At 40.7% G+C, this 7,793-nt stretch overlaps 1 pseudogene; it reads right to left on the reverse strand.

The window, feature by feature from the left end:
- Positions 1-1,750: 1,750 nt before the first annotated feature.
- On the reverse strand, positions 1,751-2,136 carry LOC118855444 (annotated as a pseudogene).
- Positions 2,137-7,793: the final 5,657 nt, after the last annotated feature.

Below are 7,793 nucleotides of genomic sequence, written 5' to 3' on the forward strand. Positions count from 1 at the left end.
TTGCCAGAGAAGGGGGATTTCTGAGATAGTACCAGCCATGAGCATTGCTTCACTGTTATGTTGGGGGGTTGAATCACTGTCCACCCCATATTCAATTTCTTTTTGAAGTGAGTCCTTGGGAACGGTACTTAATTGGAGGAGTTTAGGACCTTATGGAAAAATGGGACTTGCCAGAGAGGGAGAGAATCATGGTTTTTTTTTCCTAGGCTATTTTGAATTGTTTGAGTTTTCTGCATTGTTTATAAGCTCCTATGAGTCCTCTGCATCTTCTGTATTTTTCTGTGGGGTGAAATAAAAGCTGTCCTGTATCTGATGAATGTGTTTGTTACCTTGAGTGCTTGCTCTGGAGCTGGGGACCCATTTTCCTCACATCTGTGGAAACATAGACACAATCTATAGCCAGAGATTTCCCACAGTAAACTCCAGGCGGGGGACTATGAGTGAAAGACCATGATCTTTTAGGTTGGCCCCCAAGAATCAAATCTTGTGAGTCCATGTGAGTCCAAGATTTATATCATGGAGCCTCAGGTTACAAATTTGTACAAAATAGGAATACAAAAATACATATTGTTTAAAAACAAACTTACAAAATATAAATATTTTTTACATGGTGTGCATGGTTATGCCATCACTTGGAGTTCAAAATATCTAAACTTCACAGTAAGCCTCTGCTGTGAATATGTTTAGCATTGATGTTTGTTCAGGTTTTCAAATTTGATAGCCTTTCAAAAAACCAAATAGTATTTTACTATTTTGAGCAGTTGCTGTTGGACAAAACAGCTTCAATGGGTATGGAAACGTAATTAAAATCCAATGGCCATTGATCAAATGAGGTAGTCTATTCATCTTCTTTCAATCTACTTTGCCATAAGGAAATTGCAGAATACTCTGTCCCATTCTCAGTTACTCCCCGTAATTATCAGGCACCTTAGGAAATGGCATCAGCTCACTCAGGAAGTCAGTGTTTCAGTTGTAGTGAATAAGCCTTAATGGCCTGAGGAGTTAATGCAACTGACAATGGGTGTCAGGCTTCCCACTGGGGGTATCACAGCATCTAACTGTGTCTTTGCCAGGGCACCATTACAGCATTCTAAACAGAGCAGATTCTCAAGTGCATACTGTTGATTGACTACCTTGCAGTCTGGCATGAATGACAATGAATGCCCATAGGGCTGTACGCTGGCCTTCAACACAAAGCCAGAACTATTGTGGTTACTTTCAAATAGCAGCATATAACTCCACTGAGACCAGAAGCTTCATGGCCCTTACCCAGTGGAAAAGATTTGGATCTTTTGTCATGATCTGGCCTTAGAACTGACTTTATGATGCACTTCTGGAGAGGAGTGAGTTCTGAATGACAGCACTGGGGTAGTTTGTATCTCGAATATGGTTTGCTGCTGCTCCACAGCCAGCAAGTGCCCTGGGGCAGATACCCGGGCCAGGTGGCCCTGCTTCAGCTGCAGTTAAAGCTCCTTTATACTGATGGATGCTTTTGTTGGAATATTTAATTGTCCTTAATATATGATCGACAGTCAACTCCAGCTTTCAGGCAATGAATCAGGCCATGTATGATCTGTTAGAGAGGCTCATTTCCCCCCAAATTTCTGAAAAGATACAAAAAACACAACTTTAAAGATATAGAGAAAGGAACTGCATTTCCCAGCATTTTTTTATGGGAAATCCAGGGAAGTGGCTAGTCTTTTATTGGAGGGAAGAAAACAACACATCTCAAGTAAACCGGTTCAGGGGCTCAGTGGCTAAATCGGTGGGGCACCAGCTTGTAATGGGTTCCACAGTTAGGGCAACACTGTGTCTCACCTTTGTGAAGCCAGGACCAGATGACTGCACTGTTGTCCTCTTCACAAATACAGCCCACTATTCACTTGTCAGTGATGAAAGGAACCAGGCTGGGCTCCTTCTTCATCCCTGGAGTTGCCTTTGGGGCTAGCATATTGTATGGATCCAAATCATTCCTTGAAGCCATCATAATCTCTCTCTCCAAGCCAGTAGCCTGCTCCTCATCAGAAGGGATACCTCCTCCTATCGCCATGGAGCGAATGGCCACCTGAGCAGGGCCAGAGGCCATCAAGGCCTGGACTGAAGTGCCCTGGCTCCCCAAAGTAACCTTGAAGCCATCGCATCTGAGACGACTATGACCGGTTGTCCCCCCAGCATTTTAAATTCACTTCTACAGTGATATTTGTGTGTGTGTGTGTGTGTGTGTGTGTGTGTGTGTGTGTATTGATGTCATACAAGAAAGTTCCAATATTCAAAGGAACCTCAATATTAGTAAAATAGCACTTGGAATATAGATCCCTTAAAATACTATCTATATCCATGTGGCCCAATACGGTTAGCTCACACTAAATGCCAATTAGGGAAAACAAAGTTTCATTTAACTTTAAACTACAGAATATATTCCAGAGTCAAAGTTTATATCCTACCTATATGCTATTATTACTTTTCAAGACTTTATAATCTTCCTTTGTTTCTTGGAAAGGCATCTATAACATAATGGGGTTGGATTAGATATTTGCTGTCCCATTCAGCTCTAAATCCTACCAACCACGAAAATAGCCTAAGCTCAGGTTATTCAGTTTCATTTTCACTTTTTATCTACTTCATCTGTATTCAGTAGAGTCAAAAATCAGGCAAGGTTAAGCCCTAATTTTGTGAGGCTTTCATGATTCTTTGTTATCTTGAGTTTTTTATATACCTACTCCAATCTTCCAGAAAGACTGAGAATTTTCCCAGGGGAGTTCAAGCGGTCAGTACATACGATTTCCTAGTGTGTGTGCTTTGTTACACATCCCAGCAATGTCCTTTCTAGTTGGAGTGGAACCAGATGCACAACATGTGGAGATGTGCCCTTTGCAAATGTCAATGGAAACAGCTCGGGGCTATGCAGTCCTTTGAGAAATTCTTCATGCTCCCCCAGGAGCTGTAGACTCCACAATGAGAGGTATGTTTGTAGAAGAACTAGAAATTGAAAATGAGATGATAGTGGTACCTCTTTAGGTTATAATTAACTCCATCAAGTTGGAAACTGGAGAACCAATGATCCATATGGAACAATCAGAAAATTATTTTAAAATTACCAACTAGAAATACTGTCTTAGATTGATAAAATCATAGGCACATTCAACATTGAATAAAGAATGAAGAAAATAAAATCTAAAATGACATCAGAAAATTTAGTAGCTTGGTATCTACAGAATAGACCTGTAGGAAACACCAAGAAAATGCTCTTCTCACCCCTTTTCTGGAAGATGTATTTTAATATCATATATAATTCAAGCTGAAACAGCCCATAATTGTCCTATATTTGATTCCTTCAAACCTAAATATATTCTCCTGAAATTTTTTGTATGTGTTAAAATGAATGGTCCTTTGGAGAATACTACATCATAAATTCTCAAAAGGAACTATGATCTCATTGAGTTGGGAGATCCCTCCAATAAAAGAGTTTACAACTCTTCACTGCCTCTCTATCTTGTATGACTCTGGTCTATATTTTCTTGGAAGTTCACCACAGAAGGTCCACACAAAGAAATGAGGTATGTCTGAAGACTTAGGATCCCTGGAGGAGAGCAAATTGAGGAACACCAATATGCAGGTTATAAAAATTGAGCTTCTTTTATAAACTAGTATCGATAAGCAGATTTGATCTGGCAAGCCAGTGGTGATAGAATGTCAGGTCTGGAGTCAGGAAAAGCCAAACAAACACAAATCTGGTCTCAGGTACTTATTAGCAGTATGACCATAAGTCCATTATTTCACCTTTGTCTGCCTCAGTTTCCTCATCTGTAAGATGGGGATGATAATAACAGCAATAGGGTTGTTATGAGGATCAAATGAGATAATAAAAGAAATTGTAAATATAAAATGTCAATATAAAAATGTGAAGAAAGTGCTTAGCCCAGTGCCTGGCACATAGGTTGGTTGGTTGGTGGTTGTCCTTCATGCTCAAAGAGAACCAAAATGACATCACTATATCGGGGTCAAGTACAGTGTATCTGACTGGCTGATCAGACCAACACAAGCTTGGAAGACTTTACCACAGATTGGGCACAAATAACTCATATGAACATTTGGAGTGGAGATCTCTCTGAATTTGTGCATCTTATGTTTCCTTTGAGCTATTGGTAATCTGCTTTGTTCAGACAGCACAGTGCCTTCTTTGATGTGGATGCACCATACTGGGTGTCCCTGTGCTAGTGTTTCCCATGTCTCACAATCAATTCCAAAGTTCTTCAGAGAGACCTTGAGAGTGTCCTTGTATCACTTCTGCTGATCTCCATGTGAGTGTTTGTCTTGTGTGAGTTCTCCATAAAGTAGTCTTCTAGGCAAATGTATGTTTGGCATTTGAACAATGTAGTCAGTCCATTGGAGTTACGCTCTCTACAGTAGAGCCTGGTAGTTCAGGTTGAGAAAGGACCTTGGTGTCCAGTACCTTATCATGCCAGATGGTCTTTAGAATCTCCCTAAGACAATCCAAATGGAAGTGATTCCACTTCCTGGCATGTCACTGGTATAGATCCAATGAGATCCAGCAACAATGAGATCGGCACAATGACTGTGTAGACCTTCAGTTTGGTAGGCAGCCTAATACTTCTTCTCTCCCACACTTTCCTTTGAAGCTTCCCAAACACTGAGCTAGCTCTAGCAATATGTATATCAACCTCATCACCTATCTTAACATCCCTGGAAAGTATACTGCCAAAGTAAATGAACTTATCCACATCATCCACAATTTCTCCATTTGCTGTAACTGATAGTTTCGTCTGAATGGTGTGGTGCTGGCTGGTGGAGAACCTCTCTTTTCTTGATGTTAATTATCAGGCCAAAATTAGCACAAGTGGCAGAGAATCAATCCCTACTCTGTTGTATCTCAGCCTCAGAGGCTATATTGAGTGCAAACAAAAAGTCGTGTACCGACTCTCCCTCCACTTTAGTCTTGGCTTGTAGTCTTTTCGAATTAAGTAATTTATTGTCAGTGAAGTAGCTGACCTTGATGTTGTTTCTGTCTTCATTGAAGGCTTCTGCCAACATCAAAGAAAACATCATGCTAAAAAGCACAGGAGCAAGCACATAGCCCTGCTTTACTCCATTGATGACTAGGAAAACATGAAAGCATTATCCATTATCCAGAACCTGTGCAAGCTTGCTGTTGTGAAACTGGCGTACAATACTGATCGACATTTCTCCAAGATCATATCCTTATCAGTAATTAGTGTGACTCTATCAGTGCTGAGTAGTTGAGACATGTCATAGGTCTTTGGCCCATTAATAGCCTTCAGGGCATCGTAAAAGCACTTTAGATTGTCACTATCAGTGTAAAACTGAATTTCATCTGCCTTCTTAGTGAGCAAAGAATGCTGAATCTCACTAAGCTTCACTTGCACTTTACTTTTGATGGAGTTAAATGCTGCCTTCTTAGAGACAGATGAATTATGCTGCTTGTGGAGTTCTCATTTTTTCCTTAGCAGCTTTTGAATTTCCTTATCATTTTCATCAAACCAATCTTGAAGTGTATATGTGTTCTGGCCCAGATAAGTAAATAATGTTCTGTACAGCAAATTTCTGAAAGTTGCTCACTCCTTTTCTGCTCTACCTCCTTAACTTTGGGTTTACTGGCTAGATTTCTTTCTCAAAAACCAAGCCTTGAACCCTGCCCTCCTAGCACAGAGTGAATGTAAATACTAAATAGAAACTGTTTCCTTTTTGCTCAGGAACCCTGAGGGTCTTCCCCTCCCAGTTTGGTTTCTTTCTTTCTTTTCTGTTCTTTTTTTTATTAAAGGGGACATCCCTTTATTAACTTCTTAAAGAGGCCAATTCACTGAATGGGTGTTACCTCACTTAAAGTGAGAACTTGAAAAGGCCTGAAAGGCCGGGGTCTCCCAATGCGTCCTGGGCCATCTCTAGTCATCCTGGTGAATATCAGGCCATTGAACCCAGATGGCTCTGGAGGAGAAAGTGAGGCCAACTCACCCAAATTAAAGTCAGCTGAAAGTCATGGAATCATTTCCCTGATGTCGCAGTCTTCTTCGAGATTGAAGGACAAACACACAACAACAACACAACAACAACTGTTGCCAACTATGTGTTGGTTCAGCTTTCCCTCCAAGTTAGCAACAAAGTGTTCACACACAGAGAAATACTCTAAACTGCTGACGTCAAATCTTCTGGTAGTCATTTTGCTTTGGGGTCACTGCTTTTGTTGAATGAGAATGTGTAGCTTGGGAGGATAGGTCTATAATTAGTCCAGCGCTCTGCAGCACACATCACCTTCATCATCTCTTCTCCTTACAATGACATGGTCTGTTAAATGCCAATGTTTGCTGTGAGAGTGCATCCACGAAGTTTTATTGTGTTTAGGTAAGTGGAAGACAATGTTGGTGATAAGAAGGTCATGAGATGTACAAATCTTCAGTAGTAAGTGACTCTTGCTGTTTCTGACTCCATTCCTCCCAAGGACTCCCTGCTGTAACTGGTGATCTATGCCTACTCTTACATTAAAGTTATCCAGAATTACTAGCTTGTCCTCTTTCAGCACAATGATGAAGAGGTCTTCATAAAATTTTTCTTTGACCTCATCAGGGTTCATCATGGTGGGAACACAGGCACTGGTGATGATGGCATGGTTTCTTTTAAGTGGTTTGAGAAATATTTCTCTCATATTTAATGACTAATTATTATATTAGGTCTAAGGTTTTTCCTCTATTCTACTTCCTTAGCCAGAAACCAACCAGTATGGGAAATTTCTCTTAAGGATTTACCCAGCCCAAGATCTAAACAGACAGTAAAATAAATTCTAAGTTTGACTGAATGGGTATATTCCTGCTCATTGCATTTGCTAAGGTCTTGGGGAAATGTTGATTCTCCCTGTTATCAAGGCAGTTGATATGGAAATTGTTGCCTCTTTGACCAAGATTTGAGTGACCTAAGCCATGTACCCCAAGACAGACCACCTCCCATTTGATTAACCAATCAGAGTAGAGTAGGCATTTCTCGGGAACACCTCCTCTTTGAAGGGCATATAAACTATGACCTCACTGCCGTTAGGGGTTTTTTGGGCTAAGAATGAGAGCCAAATGACCATCCTTTTATTAATAACCTGCTGGCCTTATTAATAAAAAGGTTACCCAGAAATTATGTCTGGGAACTTTTTAATCATCACAGTGGCAAACATATTGTTACAAGCCTGCGATTCACTCCTTTTAGTGGGTATATAAGCTTGTTGACTATATTAGTTTTTCTTGTGAAACCTACTTCAGCTTTTCAGTGCTCCCCATCACTGCAGCCCCTCCAGAAAGATATGTGTCCAACTCTGGCTTTGGTAAGGTGGCCTTCATTTGCCAGCTGTGTTTGACTCAGGGCTATATGGATGCGATACTTGATGAGTTCTCTTGCAACAAGAGCTGTTTGTTTTTCAGGTCTAATGGATTTCTTGTTATCCGTAAGTGTGCATGCATTCCATGTACCAGTTGTAAATGGAGTCATCTTCACAAAAGTTTTTATACATTTTTATAGTTTTACCATAGGGTAGGACCCCTTCGTGCTGCAGTAAGCAGGCCAGGTTTAGGTTGACTGAAACAGACAATTTTTAGGGCACCTTTCCTCATGCCAGGAGGTGAGCAGTTTAGTTTTTTAAAAAGGCTGCTTAGGAACTCAGGGGCTGCTGAATCCTGCTGTTGCTTCAGTCCCATGAGAAGACAGCTCTGTGGCCTGGATCATGCTTGTAATTGTGACTACAGTTCCCAGTGTATCCACACCTGCTCCTTCATCACTTG

Source organism: Trichosurus vulpecula, chromosome 6 (assembly GCF_011100635.1).
Source record: "Trichosurus vulpecula isolate mTriVul1 chromosome 6, mTriVul1.pri, whole genome shotgun sequence".
In the NCBI taxonomy this organism is placed as follows: domain Eukaryota; kingdom Metazoa; phylum Chordata; class Mammalia; order Diprotodontia; family Phalangeridae; genus Trichosurus; species Trichosurus vulpecula.